At 42.7% G+C, this 25109-nt stretch overlaps 1 protein-coding gene across 3 annotated transcripts in view; it reads left to right on the top strand.

Moving 5' to 3' along the window:
• Positions 1–25109, top strand: part of magi3b (membrane associated guanylate kinase, WW and PDZ domain containing 3b) — a 71190-nt gene that overhangs the window by 21151 nt on the left and 24930 nt on the right. The window lies entirely within an intron of this gene.

The following is a 25109-nucleotide window of genomic DNA, read 5'->3' as shown; positions in this document are numbered from 1 at the left end:
GCATTAAGAAGGCCAAAGTGTGTGATTGGTTAAAAAACTCAATGCGTGATTCAAGGTTATTGTTTTTTTTTTAGTTTGACAGTGAACTGCAACTGTGTGAAGCCTCTCTTTTGAATACTAAAAGCAGAATATGTTTTCTATATATACGTAGCTCTCGTACTGGAACTCATTGTACCTAATGTACGTTGCTAGTGGCAACAAAGGTAACAAAATGCCAAGAAGCTATTTATGCACGACATCAGACACTTGAGATTTGATATTAACATTAAGAAAAATCTAGATCGAATAAATACCGGACTGCGTGGAAGCATTTCTGTGTGTGTGCGTGTGTGTGTACTCTTTGAAACGTTGCTGCTGTTCAGTCATGCAACACCTGCGTTCATGTTCGATAATTAACGCGGCCTGTTTCAAACCAGCGCCGTGATTGATTTCGCCCGGCTAATGAGCACTCATCAACAGGCCAGCAGCGGCGTGCTTGTGCATCTTCTCCTCCCGCTGCACTACTTTTACCTCGGGGAACAAGCTGCCATGCAACGAGAGCCGCCTCTCGTACTCTCCTCCCTTCTCTGTTCTGCCTCTGAAGGAGTGTTGTTGCCACGGTAACCGTAGTTCTAGCACACTCTCAGGGGCATACTGTTAAAAGGAAGCAGGGAAAGTTTTTAGAATCACAGGAAGGTTAAAATGTGTCAAGTCATTCCAATGCACATGATAACAGTACAGATTTTACATCGTCCATCCATCCATCCATCCATCCATCCATCCATCCATCCATCCATCCATCCATCCATCCATCCATCCATCCATCCATCCATCCATCCATCCATCCATCCATCCATCCATCCATCCATCCATCCATCCATCCATCCATCCATCCATCCATCCATCCATCCATCATCCATCTGACCATATGTCCAATATAAATATATATATATTATATATATATATATATATGCACACATGCGCGCGTACACACCCAAAAGTTATAACTCGTAAAAAAAGATTGAACACTGTCGTTGCTATCTTAGGCTCACATTATTAGATAGTGTTGCTTTAATTCTTCCCCAATTCCCATGTGTCTGCCTTTAGTCCAAGCCTTATAAAAGATAAACGATTCTCATTTCTAACAAGTTTATGCCTCCGCCCTGCAAGGCCACAAATAAAACAAATATGAAAATTGCATTCCTGCTGGAGAGGAGTAATATTTGAGCAATATGTGCGTCCATGTTATGAATCCCAGGTGCTTGCAGATGAGATTGGTAACATCTTGCCGGCGTTCCTCATTGTTCACTGGAGCGTTCCACGTGTAAAGCACCACCCTGTCAATCGTCCCCTTTCTCCGCTGTGTTTAGATATGGCCGTCACTCCTTGATCATGAAGAGTCAGGCTATGAAAATGAAAAAAGAAAATGCAAGTGGAATTTTGATCTTAAAGCGAATCATGCCTTTAATGAATCCTAGCAGTCCGACTGATGATTTGGTGCGGAATTTATAGCAACTGGATGCTCACGTGAAGGGTACTTGGCAATAATTGTAGAGCGTGATTAAAATGCAAACCGTAAAACCCATCTCGAGGTATCATGAGGCAAAATGAGGCTATTAAGCTAATCATTTCTAATTATTGTGAACGATTAAAAGCAGTGATTCCAATCATCCACAGCAGGTCTTTTTTTTTTTTTTTTTTTTTAGTGTTTGATCTATGACAACTTGACACTTTTACACGTGTAGGATCAGGGCTTTTTGGTGAAAAGAGCAAATTCGGATCACTTCTGATAAACGTGTTCCTGTATTGATATACATTGGCACACTTCATGTTTAATAGTGTCCTCTTTTTCATGTTGAATTGTCTCTGTGGTACTAAATTGTAAATCATAAATTAAAAACATAAATTGTATGCAGAAATATTATATATTAAAATTACTCATTTATATCAGCCCATAAATAATGATATGAATCATAAATTGTATGCAGAAATATTATATACTAAATGACTCATTTATATCAGCCCTAAAATAATTCATAATAAGGTGCATTTTAATATGATGTATAGTCCCCTCCAAAAGTATCGCAACAGCAAGGTCAATTCTTTTGAACAAAAGTTCAGAAAAGTGAGTGAGTGAGTGATTTTGTTTCATATGGGGCAATTCTGATTGTGCCTTTGAATTCTACCTAGCAACAGGCAAACGGGGCAAACCTGGCCTGATCGGAACAAGACTCAGAAATTATTGTATGCCGTGGCGCCAGCCAGATAGTTAACGTTTTATTCTGCTTGTGAAGTTTTATAGTCTCAAAGGATTTTTGGTTGTCTGAAGTTTATTTAGTATAGTGCAGTAGAAAGAGAAACTCACATCAGACGGTAGGAGAGAGTACTACAATCTACCTTAGTGCCCCACCACACACACACACACACACACGTTTTGTCGTGTTCATTGAAATTTGATGTTTGCTGCCTGTGTCTTTTCTCCTCGCGTAATTGGTGCCAGGTTGCATCTTTTTTATTTTGGGGCTCCGTCAGCAAGTCGCTTCCATTTTTGTGCACGGTTATTTGTTTGACGATCAGTAGTCGGTTGTCACTGACGCCTAACGACACGTTTGATCACTGGCTGAGTTTGCACGCTCTTTTTGTTCTTGGAGGAATCGGCAGACGAGTTGAGGTCGTGCTGCTTTGGCCTGCTGGTCATCCAGCCTGCATGCTGTTCACGGCGGGTTGGGGCTAGAAGACGACGTCCCTGCGGGTCGTTGCCACAGCAACTAAGCCCTCACGTTTAGTCAAATCGGCTCCACGCTGCTAACATGGGAGTAAAATGTGTAATTGCCTTGTAGGTGTCATCCGTGACGGCGCTCATATTGTGCCATTCTTTTACTCAACATGGATAAGAAGGATAAGATGCAAACAAGTGGGAATTAAATCAACTGACTTACTCAAAATGGCCCACTACATTGCCATTTTTTTTTGAGGGGCGTGGGTTTATAGCAATCATGTTGAAATGGCTTTCGCCATGATACTTGTTCCAATGCATGTGGCAAATTAGTTTTTCCTGCAGTCACCACTCGCCTTGTAAATTTGTCTGATAAACAGGTCAACTTATCCAAGCGTCCCTTTCCGGGCTACACATGGGATCAGTCTTGCTTAAAATGTGACCAAAAGATTAGAAAGTGGCAAGGTGTCTAAAATGTCGAGTTGGGATGGAAAATTAACATTCAAAGTCCCTGGTGGGTAGAAACACGGCTTAATGAGGACAAGCAAAAGACTGAAATGTCAAGCCTGCCACAGAGGGAATCCTTCCTTCGGTTTAATAATATTCAAGGCCAGCACCTGCTGAAATCATCTTTGAAAAGATTCGAATTCCAGCTCACTTTAGCGTACAAATCTCGTCAACTCTCACTGGGAGCATTACAATCGGTGCCCTTGTATCAAAGTCCGATGACTACACGCAATAGTGAAACTGCAGTCGACGTCTTATTTCTCCGTATTTAGTTATTGATCAATTTCTCGGAATTTCTCAGTTCAAATCTCAGCTATTTCATCGATCGCATCTGCAAGGTTGCAATGCCTTTTAAAGTGCAGCAAAACGAGTTGCCGGCGGTCAAACTACCAGCAGAAGTTTGCAGAGCGCGCGGCAGTTGGGTCATGTTCTGACATGTCGCTGGGTGCAGTCTGTGCTGGTCGTTCACAAGATTCGAACGTGACAGACGTTACTGCTCCCAGGCGGGGGCACATGCGTGGCTGAGCTCAAATGAACTGAAGGTCTGTCTAAATTAACCACACAGCCTCCAGTCTGCTAAGGGTTTGGAGGACTCAGATTTTATGATTTGCATTCTGACCCACCTTTATCCAGATCCAGGCCAAAATGTAATTGCTTCCTTCTTGGAAGCAGTCCACGTAGATGACTGAGCATACGGCGCTGTAATCTGCATTGAAAAGCGCCATCCGTCTTCCCCGGCAGCGTTTGACGGATGTTTCTCGCCACGTTTCAACCTGGCACGTACACGGCGCCAGTGTTACATCAGTAAGCTCACTCCCCGAAGGGAAGTGAGGCGCGTTACTTAAAGCTCCCGAGGTGGCGTGCTGTGGCGCAGGCTGACAAGTGTATACACACACGTATTATACTCAGCGCCCTGCTTTTCTGGCTGAAGAGGTAAATGGCGGCAACACACCAGGCAAGAAGGCAGGCGGTGGCAGGAGAGAATGAAAGCGGGAAAAAGGAGAATATCGCTAAATGACACACAGCGTGAGCGACAAAGACTTATTGGATTTGTTTGCTTTGCTCAGCTTTTCAGAGGGATCTCATTTATTGTTGATGACGGCACATAAAAACCTACAAAGGTGCATACGTCGGATCAAATGGAAGCAGGTCTTTTGGAAATATTTGATTCCGTCTTCAAGGCTTGCATCACTTTTATCAGAACTTGCAAACAAGTCCACTTGGGTCATGTGAGGCCAGAAAGTAATACTTTATAGACTCTAAGTGAGTCAACGTTTGGAGGTGCCATCGATGAGATGCGCTTCCCCCAACCAGCTGGCAGTGAACTCGCTTGGGTTTTCTTTCCAGCTCCGTGGCGGAGGAAACAGATTGTCCTTGAGGACGTCACATAAATCAACAAGCAGCGGCGTGAGCGAACAAGCCTGCCAGCAAAAGCATAAACCTAATTAGTTCCAATCCTACGAGGTGTGCGTCGTGCACCAGGAGGCCTTGTAATGAAAGCCTATTGTTAGCCACGCTCATCATATTTGATAGCGGCTAATGCTAAGACAGACAGTATGTTCTCCGTGTGCTTGCGTGTGCAAGTGTGCAGTCATCAACCAATGGCAATTGAGCGGACCCCCGACTTGAGACGAGCTCGGTCGCGGCCCCTCCTGGGGGCTACGAGAAGCCTCGGTGGTGCACGGCGGTGACCTCCGTGGCCTCAATGTGCGGCTTGTCCAGACCGATAACGGTCAGAGCTGCATCCTTTACGTCTGCTGTGGGAGGAGTGGGCGGGATGTCGGATGATCACTCACGGCATTTATTTATAATTTATTCATTAGGTCAGCAACGGGCTATTTGCCTTCAAAATAATTTCAGTGGGAAAAATTGATTTGCTAAACCAGCTTCCTGACAGAATGAATTAAACTTGCAAATGAAAGTACCACTAATCACTTTAAGCGCTAATTGCCTCCATTGCACCATGTGACGGCGTGTGGAGGAGCCTCCCTGGGGAATTTGGGTTTTCCCGTGTCGACAGCCAAACTTCTTCCTTGAGTCACGTGAAGAACCCAACACAGATGCAGGAAAGTTCCATGTAAGTGGGCTCATCAATATGCCTTTAGATTGTCCTCCATCACTCTTGTACAAAGAAATCTGACCTACTTAAAGTTGACAGTGTTTTTCTGTAGATGTTTCTGGGAGAAGGAAGGAAGGAAAAAAGGGGAGGAAGGGGGGTGGAATCTGTAGGCGGACCGCTGCTGTGTATCTCAAACAATCTGACACTTTTTTTACTTGCGCATTCTGTCGTGCTTAAATGCCTGCAGCAGAAGAACATGCGTGAATCACTTCTTTTGAATGTTAACCTTCAAAGAACTTGTTGATGTTGCAGAGTTAAGATCAGCAGGGGGGGCAAGTGACTAAGTGCCCCGCAGGAGGCACTGTGGTGAAACTAGCTTGTTATGAAACTGCAATTTGATTCAATAATATAAATAATGATTCTTGTCGACTCTCCCTAGAAATTGTCCTAGTGAGCATGACTAACAGTTTTGTTCCTCTATCTGTACATTGTCGCTTGAAAGACACATGTTGACGTGCAGGGCAAGTGCCCCACCAGATCTGGCACTGCGGTGAAGATAGCTTGGAAGTTAGATTAACTAAAAAATAGAAATGATGGCTACAAAGTGGCGACGGAAATTTGCAATTATGTTGATCGGCGCTTAGATGCGTTTTGTGGGCTTGGGGCAAGTGATATAGTGCCCCACCAGATCCCGCAGATGGCAGGGTTATCAAATAAAATGCAAAACATGCTTCTCACTGACTTCCTTTTACTTTCTCCTTGGCCCTTCTCTGCTATGTGTGAGGCAGCAAATCTCTCAACCCCATCTTGAGTGTGACTGATGTAAGGTACTCTTAGTTTTCCTTCAGCTGATTTCCTCCCTGGCAACAACGACCTTAGCGCCAGGTTGCCTAGGAAGCAACTTGTGAATCAGCTTATTTTTTTTAATTGAGTTTGGATCTGTTTTAACTATGAAATAGCAGCTTCTCTCACCTGAACACATCACCGATGTTCTTTTGAAGCATGAACAAAATCCCACTTCACAGTCGCTGACATCGTTCGGGCTGATTTCACAGTTGTGCAAAATGTTTACATCGTTTCCTGCCTCGGTTTTGCCCTCTAAAACAAGGTTCTTGAAGGCATGGTGCTTCCATATCGTATGTGAAATACCTTCATGCTCTAATGAAATTTTGCGGGCGTTATGAAGGGGTTATTTGCTCCAGAGTATTGGATGTGGCTGGTTTCCTAGCAGCTGCCACTGGACCAGCTCTCATGCATTATAGATTATAGCCTGTCTGGTGCAGCAAGTGAGAGATGAACAACTTTGTAGTTGCAGTATTGCACATTATTGACAAGCAGGCTGAGCTAAAGAGAGAGTTTGACCTTTTTTCCAAAACTTTTAGTCAGAACAGCCACGAAGTCGAACCTGAGGAACCGTAGGTCCATTTGCAATTGAACAGTCGGCTTCCCGTTAAGAAATAACCCTATCGGACCCCCGCGAGCAGCCTCGCTGAAAAACTTTGACATCCTCTTAGTCCAAATAAAGATAAAATGGGCACAAGCAGCGATAGGAGAAGACAAATGTCATTTTGAATCCACACGGGCTCTTCGTCTTCTGTCGGGCCACGCTGGGCTCAGGTGGGCCGCGGTGATTTAAGCGCAAGTGTCAATGTCACATTAGACATGCTCATTAGACCCGCTGTGCATCAATGTCCCGTTCAGAGTCCAATCGCCAATGAGTAGTTCACCTGCGCAGAGAGAGAGCTCATTTTAACACGGCAATAAAATGGAAAAAAAAGCCAAAAGGTAGGCAGAGCTGCACCTTTTTTTTTTAACCACAAATGAGTGTTTCTTATAAGCGGCACATAGTTGATTACTTAGCAAAGTTGCCGCCATGTTGGCTGAGGTATTTGTCTGATATTTGCCACCAAATAAACCAAGTGCAGTGCAGAGATGATCAAATTGGTGCAGATTCCAAAAACAGCTCAGCAGTGGTGAGACATACAGACCCCCTGCAATTAGTTTTGTTTTGTTTTATGCACCTGAGAATTTTCCCTCCCCTTTTGTTATTGAATAAATATCATGTTACGTTTTACGCGCTAGTCATTTAGTTTGGTACGATTCTTATATCATCCATTTAAAATACGACTTGAAAATGTATTTATGACGAAAAAAATTGGGGTCCGTGACCAAACCGCGTTAGAGAGAAAGTCGCGTGGAATTGAATTTGTCTTTTTCACAATTTTTTTTAACATTGTACCGTCACAAGTGGAAGCATTTGCTTGCCAGCGCCATTCTTGGTCGTCATGGTAATGAAAGCCAGACTCACCATTGGCCCAGCAATGTATGAGACGGATTGTCCTTGTTGTCACTTGCATGAGATAAACAATGGCGTCAAGTATGCTGCTTTCTTTATCCTTGAGGTATTTTGACTAAAGCGTGCTACCTATTTTACTAAAACACATAAAAAATCTTGATGGGTAAAAATTACAATATGTTTCCTTTAAGATAAATAAAGTAACCGAATATTATAGAAATAGAGCAGGAATGGCATTTCTTGGTGCAGGTTACATTTATCAGAATAAAACCGTTCTCTGGAATGAAATATTATATCATGCGTTTACGATAGAATCTGTACGTTCTTTTTGGAAATAACAAAGAAGACATGTCAAGGGACAGGCAAACAAGTTGTTTGTGTACGCATTTTTCCCAGGAGGACTTGTGGCTGAGGGAATGGGTGGCGTGCACGTACATAGTCGTTGCGTCTTTTCCCATGTGGGAGGGAATGTGGTGCTTTACAGGTGGCACACACCCACACCCAAGCAAGTCCAAACAGGGAGATAAATAACTCTGTGTATGGGTGTGTGCGGTATAAATAAATAGGTCATGCATCCACTGTAGGACAATAAAGGCTTCATGTTCAACTTGAGTGAAACAAAATGCTACCAGAGGAGTTTCCCACTCTCTATATTGAAAAAACACACCCACTCAAAAGTGTTGGGACATTGGTGCTTGTGCAATCCTCTTAATATTAGAATGAGGCTTGGTTTTTTTTTTCTATTGCTCACCAGTATAATGGTTATATTGTTTTTCCGTGACCCTTGTGAGATTCAGAAAATGCATGGATGTCAGTTTTGCATATAATTGAGAAGACACTGAGGTGATAAATAAGTCACCAGATCTGATAATTGGCTTTTTGTTCACTTTGGAAGTGGAGGAAATTCAAATGACGCGCACAAAGCAGGTATCATTTTAATTCCAGCGTCTCGACTCTTTTAAGAGTCACAGGCTGACGGAGGTGATGTTCCGTGACGAGACATCCGGCTGTGAGATTGAAGCCTGAAATATTCATTTTGCGTCGTGATGAGGGGTGGAGAAGTTTAGTCTCTCGCTCTGTGGCAAAGAGGGGACAGGGACGAGCTGGCTGCTGCGTGGGTGAGGACAACCTGCTCTCGTCCACGTTGGGAATAAATTCTTCATCGGAAGAGAAGAGAGTGCGTGTTGGTAGCTGAATGAATAAAAGACGGTGTGAAAATTTTCCCAGCATTAGATGACACTTTGCCGTTGAGTGATTTGAGAATTGGCGGAAATGCCCCCGGGCACGGCAAAATATATTCTCTTTGATTTCATGCTATTCTATTTTATCAAGTTGAGCCAGAAGCATGTGCTGACACACTTTGTTCTCTCACCTTTCTTTTATGCTGCGTCACTCTTTGATGAATGATTTGTTTTACAGACTGCGAAAGGATTTTAATTAAAATGGCAAACTTGACAAGTGGCTTTTTAGTCAAGGATATGTTTTGTCGTGTTTTAGTTAATAAAGTGCTGGGACATCTTAAAATAAGCATTCAAAACACATTTTTCATAAATTCATAAAAAACTGTATATATATATTATTATATTTATTTTTATTTATTCATTATATTTCATTATATTTATACAGTATACATTCATATATATATGAATAATGAAGCGTTGGAGCTCAGCATCACGAATTGCAAGCATTAGAAGAGGACTCTTTCGTCCAAATCGAATCATGTTAATTGCGAGTGGAAAATTAATGATGTGCACCGGTGAGTGGAAGGGTCAGACGCGCTCGGGCCAGAGACATGACCCAGCGTGGCGGTCTGAGTCCTGTTTGCAACCTTCTTTCTTTATTGTTATTGTAACCACGGCAACGGTGGTCTCTAGCCTTCCAATGATAATAGAATAAAAGCCACTTAATAGACTGATAACATCCAATGTGGATCGCCCCAGTCAATTTAATTAGGTAGAACACCAAGCTGGTATGTTTTTGCCTCTTATTCAAGTATGAGTGGCTGAGCTTCTTCGATGTATTTTGAGAGAGAAAAAAAAATTACGTTGTGCTTTTTTGCCGGCGCTCCTTTGAGCTGTTTCTCAGTATTGATCTGAAACTGCAGGACGCATAAAAAGGCTTCTCGATGCAACTACTGGACCTTCCTGCTGTCATCCAAGTCGAGTTTAGTGCATCACTGAAACTCTTCGAGTGTTTGCACAGGAAAAAGTGCAGCTTGTTGATTGCCGTGTGTCATTATTTTTCAAGCCGAGCTGCAAATGTTTCTTCTTTGAGATCTAATGAGAGCAGGGTGGTTCATGTTGAGAAAAACGTCGAAAAGTGGCTATTAACGTATGCTTGAGGTCTTTCATACAGGTGCAGCTGAATGAGGAAAAAAATCTGATGTCAGCCACAGCTCACGCTCACACTCGCAAGTTAATCTTTAGTGAAGCTTGCGAGTACAACAAAGGTTCTGTCTTCTTTCCAAATACCTGAAAAAATCATCCACACAAACCAAACTGCGGCATTTTAGTGACTTAACTCCTCCAGTCCGCCGTGTGATGTGCCTACCGATAAAGAAAATGTCACGCGGCGCGCACACCCCTTTGGCATTCCGTCGTATGTCAGTCGTCAGACCAAAAGGTCAGCTATTTCGAATCCATTCATGTACATTCATCCCCACTCGGTTTCTAGACCTGCTGACGACTTAAATGTTTCATTTATTTGTCCTTTTTTTTTTTTTATTTAACCGCCCTCCCTTTTCCACTCTCAGAGACGGAGCTGTCTTCGCAGTGGATGTTGGGAGCAGGCAGGAAACGCTCCCTTAATTAGCAGCACATCCATTATAGTAGAGATGAACCTTTAATGGAGCTGTAAGGAGGGAAAAAAACCTCACCGCCTGCCTATTTGTGGAATCACAAGTCACCTGTGCCCGTTCATCTCCCACCGCACACGTGATTCCGATTTTTTTTTCCGATCCTGTCCCGACTCTCATTAAAAAGCGGGCCTACGCTCGCGAGCTCGGCTGGGAGCGGAACGACGGAGGATAATCTCATGAAAAATGCACCGGGAGAAGCCAGCGTTATCTCTCGGGCCCTTTGCCGCCGCGGCCCGAGCCTTTTGATGTCGTCCATTGATCTCCCCTCGCCGACATGTTCTTGCTGGGCCCGCGGCTGCTCCATCCTCTGTGCTGATTAGTCTTATTAGTGTAATGGAGGGGAGGTAAAGGATTGGAGAGGATGGGAGGAAAGAGGCCATCCGAGCGAGAGAGGAGAGACTTTCTGGCCAAGTCGTTTATCGACCGGGTCCGGTCAAAGTGCAGCACTGCGTTATTTATGTTATTATTTACCGCGCCGACATCTGTCTCCAAGATAAATGTTGGGATAGAACGTGCAATTAATGGAGGCTCGCAGTGGTTTGGCCAGTGGTGGGTCATAATGATAAATGTATGAGAAAATGAATGATAATGATACAAATACATTAAAAAATCATTTAAAAACATTAAATATTCTTTCCATGTATGTATATACACAAAGAAGCAAATTAATTTGCATGATAATAAATTGTCCAATTTATGATACATATTTCAGTGTTAGCCTAACCAACTAGAATAGTCAATTTAATTCATATGAAAGGTTATTCATCTCCTTTAATTAGAATTGTTAACTTGCTTGTACACTTGCAGCCTGTTGTGCTTGGACTCCCATATACGTACGCGCCGATACAAAGACAACGATACTATTTTAATAGTCAGACATAACTTGGGGTTCTATATATGCAAATGGAATATCTGTACAGTCACAGATTCAGGTGGTTGGTAAACTAGGCTACTTTTTACTTGATTCCATTTTGCCTAGTTCATTCACCCATTGCAGTATAAAAGAGGCAAATTTATATTTTCCGAAGATGCTAGGGGTTTTGTCAAAATGTCGTTGCCAGACTAGCCCTTTGCTCACACCTTTAGCTTGCTCACCAAAGTCAAAGCCTCCGGCTGGATCATCTTCACAGTGGAACTCGGGCCACACAAATTGCTGGCAACCGCTGTCCAAACATTTGAATTGTAGCAAAGGTGTGAAATAAATGCTTTCACTGCAGATAACGTCAAACCTTGACATTTGGTCACAAATTTTAGTGTTGGAGGACAAATGGTCTATTCTGAATGTGACCGATGTTCAGGCGAGTCTATTCTGTATGTGACCGATGTCATCTGAAATATCGATCGGTTTGGCCCTAAAACTAAAGTCCCACACAGATTATGATAGATAAAACGAGATGGTGAAATGTTAAGATGCTTCGTAGGTGCTACTTGTTAAATAAATAAAGTGTCTTATTCGCCACGATATAATTTTGGCTGCATGTCACATCTGAAACAGCATCGCAAGAACGTGAGTAGCATGAGAGAAAAAAAAAAACTAGCGCATTTCAAAAGCCTCCTCCAGCTGAATTTAAATAGCCTCCGAAAGGCTCTTCTGATAAAAACTAAGCTGTGACTGTTTTTTTAAAACAGCATAATTTAGACTCTTCTGCTTTGCCTGTTTAAAAATAAAACAAACCATTGTGGTTGCAGTTTTTAAAAAGAAAACATTTAGGCTGTTCTGATTTACAATATTATGGAAAGCTGAATTGACGCGGCTTAATTCAAAAAGTTGGAACTCAAAAATACACAGATTAAAAAATGTCGTTACGCTTTTAATGATTTGTTGATTATAATTTACCGCTACTGAAATCCCATAATCCCCCTAATTAAGAAAATAGGCTTCTGAAAGGTAAATTTGTATTTTAGCAATGAATCTGTATAATGTGTATAGTTTCATTTCTAAAATTGCATGACTGAATTTAGTTTTGTCAGTTTTTCTGTTTTGTCAGGTGTGTCAGGTTCGTGACTACCTGATTTCTGCTTAGAGGGAAGAAAAAAGGATGCTGTCTGCTTTTTTTGTCTGTCTTCTCTCTCTCACACACACACACACAATCATACTCGCGGATGCTGACACAGTGTGAGAACAAACAAATCTTCTCTCAGTTTTCTCGCCGCGTATGTCGCTTTAGCGCCGACGCGGCGAAGACAGAGTCGCAGTTAATGAACTCGGCAGGACAAACAAACTCTTCCCTGCCGCTTGGTAGGAGGAGGCGGCAAACATTTCCTTCCCTTGTTCTATTTCCTGCAGCTTGTCACCAACATGTCGCGCAGTACCTCCATCATCTTCTGTCGGCCACCAGATTGCCCGCTATCGTTTTAATGGATCGCCACTCCAGATTCCGCCGCCGCCGCCTTACCTTATTGCATCCCCTTGTCATGTTTTGTCACAGTTAAAAGTGCACGATAAGCAGCAACACCCCCCAGAAGGAAATCTATTTCCTCCTCTTCTGATGGGCAGCGAGTAAATATTTGCTAAACTATGACATTTGTTTCGACTCCTGCGGCCTTATTGTGTGGGCGCTCAGTGTCTCGCTGACAAGATGACAACTTGCATCACGGCACTGTAGCTGCCTACCATGGACGCACACAAGCACAACTAAGATGTCGCAACATGATAACAGCGGGTCATCCCCTTTGTCCAGTTTTTTATTTGAAGCAATCAGGGAGCAAAGTCTCAGGGAGAAAAAAAAGGCAAAAGAGAGTTTGGCTGGCTTTATCTTGTATTCCGCCTGCGCCGTCATCCGTGCCAGATCAAGGAGACTAATTCAAAAATGGGCTCATGCATGCTTAACAGCATTCTGCTCTGTTTGAACACTTTTATTTACACACTGGGTCTGTTTGCATACTCCACCTTTTCTCTCATCAGTAAACAAAAAGGGGGATTGTGTCGGACTCTGACTAAATGTGCCTCTGAACAATAAAGTGGGATTTTCACTGTCGGTCGGTCACATTGGTGAAACAGTATTCTTAATTGACTAAGCGTGGCTTTCGTCAGCCACTCGAGGGAGGCAGAGATTAGGGAAGTGAGGCTACGTTCAAATCTTTTAACACTGCAAACAGAGCCCTTCCTTTCCATTACTTTTAATTGATCAATTTCTGGGTATTGTGCAGAAACTGTTTTCAATTAAAAAAGTGACGGATAGGTTAAACAACAAACTCAGTAGAAAAAAAAATGCGGGCTTGGATCAAATTCAAAACAGAAAAAGAGGTCTCAGGACTGAATTTGATCATTTTTAATAGATCTTGTTCATATGGATCAATAAAGATACATGGTTAGACTTTTGCATTCATTTAAGCAAATTGGGCAGCTTTGTTTTGAGTTTGACTCTTAATATAGCACTTAACCTTTGTCAAGTGAATCGGGTAGACTATTTATCTTCCAACACGAGAGCTGCTTGTGCATGTGCGTGCATGCTCCAAGCAGAGAGGTGTTGATTACACAATGCAACACATTAACTCTCCATGATAATGACAAATTCTGAAAACTTTGTGCCTCTGTGCTCTTTGACGACACTATAATCCTTTGTCACGTTCGATCCAAAGAAGATAACTACAAACGTGCGTGCACATAACTTGGCTTTTCCAACGCAGTGTTGCCCTGCATAAAATGGCGGCCATTTTGCCAAGGCGCTTAATCTGCCCTCCCCACGCTTCCGCTGTCCTGCCACGACACGGAGCCCTCACGAAGGCTTCCCTTCCATTATGCATGACCGAGCTTTATTGCATTCTGTTTTTTTTTTTTAGTCTAACACACTTAGCCAGCTTGTAGCATGCACGAACTGGCCGGTCCCCCCCCTTGCCCCCAACTTCCACCCGACTTGGACTTGAATAATTCAAGGAAGGGGCATTAGGCTGGGAACGGAGGAGCTTAATCAAAGGCTACAGCCTTAAGCGCTGCTCAGCGACACCCACATTAGCGAGCTGTTGCCTTAAGCTTGGCCCGACACCCGCTTTAAAGAGGACGTTGCATGATGGGATCCTTGGCAGGATTGTGATGCAGTTGGGAAACCTTTATGAATATCATGAAGAGTGAACACCCTAATGAGGATAAGCGTGAAAGAAGATGGATGGATGGATGAAGACTAAGCACGTGAGCACGCCACCATTGCCTTATGTGAAAGGTTGGGGCGATGGGAAATGACATGAATTAAGCTTTGGAAAAAGTGAGTCAAAGTTTGTACCAAGCAACTTGCAAAACGTTCAATTTCCCGACACACTTCAATTCACCTTCTCTACCTTGATTTAATGAATGATTTTTTTAATCATTGCAAATGAATAAAGACTAAAAAAATGAATCTAAAAGTCAATACAAAGTAAAATGAACTCTGATGAAAATCCCAAACTATTCTAACCCAAAAGCAAAATCCCTTCCAGCCTCACCATGAAAACCAGAAGTTTGAAAGTTTTACTCTGTTGTCTACATAACCTGTTGTGAATTATCTATTGATAAATAAGGCTGAATAAACAAATGAATTAAATATTGACTTATTTTTTCTTTCCTTGATCCATGGATTTATAGACGCCTCATTCTCAAAGTTCAGTTTATGCAGCCCAAGCTCAAACGGAATCTTATTCCGTATGATGACCGTGGCAGGGAGGATGTACTTGAATTTTTAATGTACTTCTTTATCTTTCCTCCTTCTTGGATATAATTCACTCCTTGATGGCTTCTCCCCATTCTGCCTTGTTTGCCTCCCGCTTTATGTTTGCTCTCTGGCTCTCTTTGCATCCCTCGCTTGCCTCCGTAAAATGCATCCCGGCTCTCCTACGGGGGCTAATCCTGTTGGGAGCGTTTCCAGGAAAGCGGATTATCTGTCAGAGCGGCATGATTTTTTTTTTTTTTTGTGGGGGGGTGGGTGTTCACTTACACTTGATTAAATTATCCATTGTCCCACTCTCTGTAATATTTTCCTGGTGGGTATCGCTGTGGATAAATAAACGTAGCTGTGTCATCTGAGGGGGTGGGTGGGCTAACGTGGAGGGAGGAGGGGTGGTCTTGATCCGCCCAATGTTTTGACAACTTGATTTATCCCGCCTTTGTGCTTCATCATCAGAAAGCTTGAAGGTGGCCTCGCTGTCCTGTGCTTTTTTTCTGCACTCAATCCAGTCTATCATTTAGAATGACATGTCGGCGTCCCCCTGCTGCAGATTTACAGAAACGTTGTCCGACCTCACAATTACAGTGTGTACATGAGTGTGAAAGTGTTAATTTGTGCGTTGTTGTGTTGTGGTCAATGAAGCCTCGCCGTAACCTTGAAATCATCAAAAAGTCACTTCCTCCCCACCCACTCCATAAACGATGACCTGAAATTCCCTTTGAAAGCAAATACAGTAATTACAGCTGCTTCTTGTTGTGTTTACGTTGAATAATTAGCAGGCGGCACGACGATTACTCAGCTGCAACCATCGCTGCTGTTGTCAGGCGCCAATTAAGGGATTTGCTGTGCTTTGAGCACTTGTTGAGGTCCAAACTTAGATGCAACATCTCTCGCTTTTTTCAGACTCATAGTCAATAATTGGTACTAGCAGATTATGGGATGAATTTGTTGCAATAAAAACTGATAAAGCAACAACGGGAGCAGCTTGGCTATTCTGATTCAACTGTTTGCATGGCTCTTGTTCAGATTGGCAAAAGGAATGTCAGACTTTTTATTCCAATTGTTGATGTGGTCATTTGCATTTATACTGATCAGAACACAAGGATCCATCTAAACCCAGTTACTGACAACAAACATGGAAAAGACAAACTGTCGATGTTGCATTTCTGCTGAAATGAAAAGATTTGAAAGTGTCCATATTCTCCACATGCCGCAGTTGTCCATTTTCTATAATGTACGTCAGCATGCCGAGAAGTAAGGAGATCCTTTTCTGACATTTTTTTTTTCTCAATTCAATTGTGCCGACCATAATGTCCATTTTCTTTTCATTTCTAAAATGTTCAGAATCAAGTGTTACATCCTGAGATAGAATTTAGGTCAGTGCACTGATGCAATTTGACTGGAACGCTTTTGCCTTACTGTCCTATTTTTGTATTGTTTCTACAAGAAAATGGGAGGCAATGAGGAATGAATTTATATCCACCATATAATATCAGTGGAATCTATTATTCATAGTGTCGTAGTGAGTGGTATGTACAGTAGTTGCCTGGCAGTGTTTCTGTATTCATCACATCAAGTCGCTGTTGCTATAGTAACAATTGATGTGGGTTGCAAGTAAGCAAATTATCAGTCGAGCAATCAAATAGACTCAAAACTCAAAAGTGCCTTTCATGCTTGATATCTGTAAGCCGTACGACAGGGGTGGCCAAACTCCAACCCGGTGGAATTGCTTGGAGTGTGTTTAATAAACCAAAGGTGAAAAATGCAGCGTTCTATATGCAGCCCTCGGAGAATAAAAGTTTGGACACCCCTGCAATAGTGAGTCGGTTACATAATTTGTCCGTGCGTTTGCACACCTGAGGTCCCGTCCGTGTCTTGTAGGATCAGTGTATCGGCAGCGGCGGCGCTTTCCGCTCGGGTAGCTCAATGGATTTGACGTGCATGCCATGTGGACAGTAAAACAACAGATTCTGGTGGCGCAGTCCGTAGCTGCTGGTTCAGGGGCTTTATGCAAACATGGTTTTTAACACTGGCTGCATTCAATTTGAATTTGTGCGCAGATTGCACTGGAGAAGCACAAACAGTATTGTTTTTTTGTGCTAAAATGTCACACAAAATGATCAAGTAATGACTTTGGCAGTCATGGCAATTTCTCAAATTGTTCAATCAATGTAAACAACAAGAACCTCATTATCATTGATCTTGTTTTCTTTCATCAGGATTAAAATGCCTACTGGATGTGAACGTTTTGGCTAATGATGTATAATGGCTGACGATCAAATTGAGATTTGATTCATTTGTCTTTCAGATTAGTTCATCAAAACAGCAGTTATTTTGGGGCTCTATGCTTAAATTGCAATAAACTAGTGTTTGCTAACCTTTACCAAAATGTCAAGGCTACCATTTTACATTAAAATGACTAAAATAAGGATGAATATTCTCTTAAATTATGCACAATCGCACTTACTCTTTTGTTAATTCTAACCCAGATTTATTAAAGACAAAGCTGATGCTTGCAGCCATCAGCGACTTCTTCTGTATAAATGTGGAATTTTATAATTTTTTAAAATTTATTTATGTATTTATTTATTTATTCGCAGTTTTGTTGGACGCTCTGATTAGGGTGAGCTAAAAGTGGTAGCTTCTGACGCTCTCACGTGTCACTCCACATTTGACGTCGCGGTTGTGTTCACACCTGATCCACGTTGGACTCGTGTCCATCTTTGTGGCGAATAATCCGTATGCGCCATTATTAACGGGTCAAGGCGCACACCTGAGCCGGGTTGTCATGGCCACCCACGTTCCTCTTCTTTCCTTTCGTCTCTCTATCCTTGCCAATATTGTTCCCTCTCAGGGAAAGGCTAACTCTCCCTGGAGCCACAGAGATGTCAAAATGGACTTCACCCTGGCTAGTAGTCATCTACACAGAGCCAGACGAGTCTGTATCTCTTGCGACTCTGGTGAGTTTGTAGACGCTGTCCTTGGTGACTTCATGTCACCCCCCTCCCACCTCATGCAGAAACATGCATAAGGCAGCCTGACAGTGAAGGACCGACTTGGAGGAAAGATCTCCAAGTCCACAGGTTAGCTGCCACTCAAGAAACTTCTATTGTCAAGTACTGCAAGAAGAAACGCGAATAAGGACTGAGCCCTGTCGCAAATAGCAAAAAAATTAATAAGGTCGGATATTCACGAAGACACTCGAGCTGATTTAGTCCCAATTTTGCCCCTTTCCGACCAAGGACGTCAAACGCCTGCCTATCTTATGTGAGATGATGATGGTTGATTTGTCTTGATAATATCGGGTCAAACGGGTCAGGGCCGACAATCTCAAAGATTAAAAATGATTTATGACCATAAATCTTGCTTTTGTACAAACGTACCTCTCATTACATGACTCTTTGCTCCAGACTGAACTATGTAATTAAATCTTTTATCCCATTTGAGCTAATCCTGATAACTATCGATGAAACAAAAACCGTGATCAAAACTCTGGCTTTGGCTTTTTGATTGAGGTAATAGCCTTGATTTGAGGACATAATGGCTTCACGGCCGAACAACCACTGAAAGTAGAATTGGGATGTAAAGATGGATTACATCACCTGGACTTTTAAAGTCAATGACTGTTTTCAGCGACCGGCCTTCATGATGAATAATGTGCTTTTATTCCAATACCTCAGTCAAAGAAAGTCGCTGTGTTTGCCTTACGGGCTTCTGAATTTAGGTTTTTTCAAAAGCCGCAAGCTTTTGCAGCCGCAACTGCTCTGCTTGAAAAGCCAAGAAAAATGGAAGGGAATTAAATTTACCGTATTTACCGCACGGGATCCGGGCGGCCCGCGAGTTGATAACTACTCGGCTGCCGAATGGGACAATCCCTCCCCCAAACTCCCGTGGCCTTTTCGCCTATTAGGAGTGTGGCAGGGTGCGTTTCTATCTGTTTCCCAGCAGACTCCTCAACTGGAAGCCCCACTTAGAGGTGATAAGGCTTCGTGATGGACTTGAGCAGTTTATCCCAGAGTGAGGATACTCTAACGCCACAGCGAGTGTATTTCTTATGAGCAGCCGGATTTCTCACCGTGTGAGAATGGAGTCGTTCTTTTCATTGGTTTCATTGTTACAAATTGATCTGCGGTTTCTTTCAGACAGCAGGATTATAAGAAAAGGATTAAGATTGTGCACTGTGAGTTACTGCAATGTCCTTCGGTTGCCATGGCGCTCTTTGACGAGCTATTGGATGAGCCTGTCATTAGTGCGAAGCAAAGTCGAGGTCGGGGATGGCGACCTTAAATGATGGGGGCACCGTTTTTCATCAGTGCTACCGGGAGATCAAATAGGACTTTACGTATAGCAAAAATGTTTTTTCAAGGACAACACGTCTGGTTTTTTTTTTTCAAGGACAGCACATGTCTGTTTTTGATTGATTGATTCTTCAAATGCATCCCATATTTTTGATATTTTTTGTTATTGTGGTGACCTAGCTTGAAATCTTGCATGTCTGATAGCGTCTTGAGGTCAACTTTGTAAATTTTGTTTTTGATTAGATGACGTGTAATGTATTTATCTTGAAAGACAGAATTTTCTTGACGCAAGGACACATTTTCTCTTCTCTAATGCATAGCTACGTATAGTCTTGGGGGTGTAATGGTTGTTGAAAGATGTCTGCCATGTAGCGGTAAACATTGCGATTACAACTTAAGACGGCTCAGCAAACATTTTTATTTTCAAAAATTGTTCAGAGGCCACAGCGAGTCTGGCTTCACAAATTAGCATTTGTCTGACATTTGTCCACAACCGACGTGTGGACCTAGCCTTAACTGCATTATGTGAACTCACTTGGCACGAGCGCTCATTTATTTGCAGTAGTCTTGCATTCATAGTAATGTGTGAGTGTGTGTGTGTGTGTGCGGTAAACATCTGGGCACTGCGCTGTCTCTCTCTAACTCAGTGCACTTTCCCAAGATGCCCCCGCAATGCTCTTTGCTCACTCAAGAATAAAACGTGCACGTGGTCGCGGCATTTCGCCTAGCACGGAAACGACGACCTTCCATGGAGGAGTTGCCATGGTTTAAAAAAAAACATGCGCGTGAAAAAGAGCTGGTAGCCCTGGGAGGAAGATGAGCCAGTGATCTTGCAACTTTTGTTCCCTGCTGAGTCTTTTGTGATGGCAAACAAATGCAGCCTCACTTGTCATTTAGTCCACACCCCCACTTATCTGAAATGACAAGAAAGTGTCAACAAAAGCACTCTAGCAGGATTATTCTTGTAATAATAATAGTCCCTGTTTATCCCTGTGGATACATTCAAGACCTTTGGAAACAAACGAGCACATTTTCTGAGAAGTAAAAATCTGAATTCGTTCAATTTAAGTTGGAATCTGTATGTCTGTTTAGATTTTCTCCACTTATATGATTTCCTTGCTCACTCTAAAAACATTCAAGTTAGGCCCACTGAAGATGCTAAATTGACCATTGGTGGAAGTGGTTGTTTGTCATTATGTGCTATTCGTCATGGAAACCAGTCCGCCGTGAGTCTCAGCCAAATGTCAAAGAAATGAGTGCCACGTGTACTCTCATCGCTCTTCTCTCTTCTTCACTTTATAATAATCTGCCGTCTGCTGTCTCCCCTACGACGGGGACGATCATGTCCATCAGGCTTTCAAAAATGCCAAAATAGGTACGGCAGAGATTTTCCCGCTTCCTGCGCGATAGCCGACGCAGACAGCCCTTTGTAGTTTGTTCCCCAGATAAAATCTGATATATTCGCTTATCGCTCCCTCGCGGCCGGCTGGCTGGATTAATGGTGAAGCGCCTCGCGACAGCCATTTTAGGTTAGGAATGACTCAGGCTTTTTTTTATTTTGCAGACTCATTAAACATCAAACAGAATGCCCAATGAAGTCAGCGGTTGTTATATAATCAAATACAAAATATTAGAACCCAAGTTTTAAAGAATGACATCAAAAAGTATTCCATTCAATAATAATGATGATTGATATATTATCAATATTAGATTAAGATTATTACTGTCATGGCAAGCCATGAATAGCAAGGTGCGGTTATGAATTGAATCAAGTTTGTAGTGTCGTGTTTAGGTGATGTTCTCGTTGTGAACGCTTTTCACACTTGTGGTTCCGGTGTATGTCGGGAATCATGGCCGCGCCATTAGGCCTACAGTGCACGTACAACACGGCGAAGGCGAGCTTTTTTTTCCTCGCCGCGTTGCTCGGCTTCCACCTCATTTTGGCATCTAATGCAGTTGTTGTCTCGGACTCACACATTCAATAATTAAACCGCACTTGTACTCTGCAATAAAAGGAGGTGGGGGGAAAAAAAAACACGGCTTCACTTTTATGCAGACACGACGTGGCGACAAGCTCGGGATCAGGAGGACCCGCCTATAAACAATACATCTCACTTGAGTTGTGCTTGTTTTTACGTTGCATATATTTGTGTCGTCGTGTAGAACAGTGTGGAGACTCTGAAGGACTTGTTTGGTAGAATACACAACAACATGTTCTTTTATACAAAGTAGAACCTCTATAATCTGTTTATTTTGCTACTATTGGTATTAGGAATTTTATTTAAAAATGACTCAATCCAAATATTTTGATTCACTATTCATTTATTTATGTATTTATTTACGTCACTGTAGTTTGGCAAGTTGAAAGTGGCGCCGCATCTCGCTCCACCTAACCAATCAGGTCATGATGATGAGAAACCTGATGTGATGTGATTTAATATGAGAATCATGCAGAACTTGTTCACGGGCACACCAGAGAGCCAACTATCTCCCCAGCGCTGATGGATACATGGAGTTGGTGGCGGGCGTAACATATGGTTAGTTAATTTTACTGTGGAAGCAGATGTCTCTCTGCGTCTACTTGTGAAATCACCCAGCTGGAAATGTGTCATACGTTTACACCAAAAAAGGAATACGTGCAGTCTTTAGCATCGAAGGGAAATGTCAGATCATAAAGTACTTATTTATTTTATTTTGTGTCAAGTAGCATCACCAAACACGAATAAATGTAAAAATTGTAGTACTTAAATTTGACCTGGAACAACCCCAACAAACACAAACTCCTGAATGACAAATATTTTCACTTTGATGTATTTTTTGGTCACTTTTCGATGTCATCAACATTACATTTCAAAGAATGATACCTTTTTAGTGCCTATAAATGTAAAAACCGGTCTAAAAACAGATAAGCTGCTTATTTGTCAGCCCTTTAAAAACAAGGTAAAATGAAGTGTGCAGGGGGGAGATTTGGAGCGTGCCAGACGACTGCCAGTTTGCTTTTATCGGGCAGTTGAGCACGGACGCCGCATCGGGATGCGCCGCCGCCGCCGCCGTCCATCATCGTGTGCCGCTTATATAAGTGAAGAGAATCCATCTGACGGTGCTACGTGAGGTGTGAGATTTTAAACGATGCTTATGGCACTCTTTGCCCGCCCGGCCCGCTCTGAGCCCAGGCTCACTGCACTGCGGTTGTCAGTCAAAAAGCGGCCCGAGGTGGTGGCCAAAGATGTCCACGGTCGGCCGCGGGGGTAAAGCCGCCATGGAGGAAGTGTGGGCGATGAGAGCGGGATGCCAAGGGCTGAGAGGAGAGCCCGGCAAACAGGATATCACTGAGTCATGCAGCCGGCAGCAGTTGGTTCTTGGCCAAGCATTTACCTGCACAACATTCAGGGCAAAGCTTCAAGGGAAGGGATTTAAAAAGCTACTGTGTAACAGTTTGATTGGAAGCTTTGGATGCATGCGATGTTGATGTTGGGCTCATTTTCTATTGTGTTTTGTTCATCTACACAGGGCACATCTAAAGCATGTTATTACTGACTTTGTGATGTGGTTTTTTTTTTCGGGCTTGCTGATGTCGTTTGGGAGAAATCAGGTTAGCAGTAGCTTTTTTCTTGTGATGTTACAATAACAGTTTTAGACTGATTTGTGGGCTTGTCACTCTCAGAGTAGAAAGTGAATAAAACAATAGCATTGAAAAATCATTTCTTTATCTTAATGCATGTGAAGTGATCCTTGAAATGTTACAAAAAGTCAATATTCAGTGACCTTAATGCTGTGTTTGCAAAAGGTCAATAGAAGATTTTGTTGTTGAAAAAATGTGTTTCGCATCGAGGCTTCTATTTTTTGTACGCTCGTGCAAATTGTCCGCCGCAAGCTGCTGCTGGACTCGATGACATATTTCCTTTTGTGCCGTTGACGCTTAATTAAGTGACAGGCAGATGACTCAGATAATGAACACCCGGTGGACGTCGCGTATGCTGCAGGAGGGCATTCCCCAGACTCGGAATAAATACTCACTCTCTATTAATTGTTTTAATCATTTTTGAAACATCTCTCATTAACTCAGGGTGCTACAAGTTCAACAGTAAAAATGGCAAGAAAGCGTGGCGTGTTTCTCCTCAATACGACCATCAACATTTTCCAGTACTAATATCCAAACACATTATTTTGATGCCATTTGTGGAATCATACATGCATAATTAAAAACATCTGGCTCAGTATAAAAGATGTTCCTGTTAGATGTACAGTATGTAGACCCAAACTCTCTTATGTAACAGTTCCCTCTTGGTCCAAACCGTGTGTTGGCTTCCAGCCTGGGCCTGGGAGACAGGCTCCAAACGGCTTCAGCTTCTGACGGCCACAACACAGTCCATGGAGGCACTGTCGCTGGAAAAATGAGGCCTGCTCCAATAGCGGCGTTATCTGCGGGGGCAAAAGACGAGCGAGTCCACTTGTGTGATGTGACAGCCTCACTAACAGTCCCTGACAGGGCACTGTGAGCAACACACTGCACTTGCACTACAGCAACACATTCAACACAGTGCGGCTGTAGTGCTGTTTGTGTGTGGACATGTTTTTTCTGTTTCATTTTTTTTTTTTTTTTTGTAGAGCAGCATGCAAGTGTCACTCTCTTTGACGGCTGGCGGCTCGCCATAGCCAAGGCTCCACATTGCACCACCATGTGTCTCCAAGTTAATGTGATACTCCATGTTGAGGTTGCTAATTATTGATCATTTTTTAACAGCCCAGCTGCAACTACAAAAAATCTGCAATTGGAAAACACATTTCTCAACACCTTGAATTGAATTACTAGCTTTAGATTTTAATATTTGTCCAGAAGATGATGATTTTTTTTTTCTATTCAAAGCGTGTGGCGAAATTTTACAGATTTGATGCCTCACTATCGAAACGTACAACAAAAACATGGTGGATTCTGCATTTTATGTGCAATTTTTTGAGCACTGGATATTCAATGCCCAAAGTTTGGTTTTATGCAAGCAGTTAAGAAGTTTGCAGCATTTGTTTATAACTTATTCCCCTCATGGCTTTTTCTGGCAGTTCAATCCTATTTCATCATGCTCAAATCAAATTCACAGCAATTTTTATGTATGGAGAAAAATCCCCAACGGACTTTGAGCCAGATGTAAACAGTGTCGAAAGAACGTTCTGCTTTCTGCTGACCTTTCTGACGTCTCCATTGAGGATGTCAAGACTGAGGCGGTTTTCCTGACACGTTTTTAACCTCGCCACTATATGGGACAGTAGTTCAAGCATAGATCAAAGTGCTTAGCTAGCGATCTTCACAAATCCATACCGACAGTTTTTTCCCCTTGTCAGGGTAAGTCCGGAAATTCGACCAATTTGAAGCGGACTTTGTAGGAGTCCCCCGATGAAAGCGATGACTTCAAATAGCTTTTGTTTCTCCCGTCAAGTCCCACGTGTCCTGGCTGAATCGGAACAAAGAGGAACATTTCTGGGCCAGCTTTATGATTTAGTTGCCAGATTGGGCCTCGGTTCTTTCTACCCCTTTGACCAGCTCTGATGACGGAGAGCCGTGGAGAGCCGGGCTCGTACCTCGCGGGAGGACGGCACTTTCCGAACGCTATTTCAAGCATGTCCGAAATTTGGATCCGGAGCTTCTTTTAAAATGCAAAATAATAGGATTGCTGCCTCTGTTTTTAGTTGTCTGTGGTAAGATGAGGAGCGGCAAAGAGGATTTGAGAAAGCTCGCAGAACTATTCCCAAAGCTCATCATTATTC

Source organism: Syngnathus floridae, chromosome 11, assembly GCF_059516105.1.
Source record: "Syngnathus floridae isolate MCC-2025c chromosome 11, RoL_Sflo_1.0, whole genome shotgun sequence".
Taxonomy (NCBI): domain Eukaryota; kingdom Metazoa; phylum Chordata; class Actinopteri; order Syngnathiformes; family Syngnathidae; genus Syngnathus; species Syngnathus floridae.
Note: the sequence above shows the minus strand (reverse complement) of the source record. Positions and strands in the feature narration are given on the sequence as shown.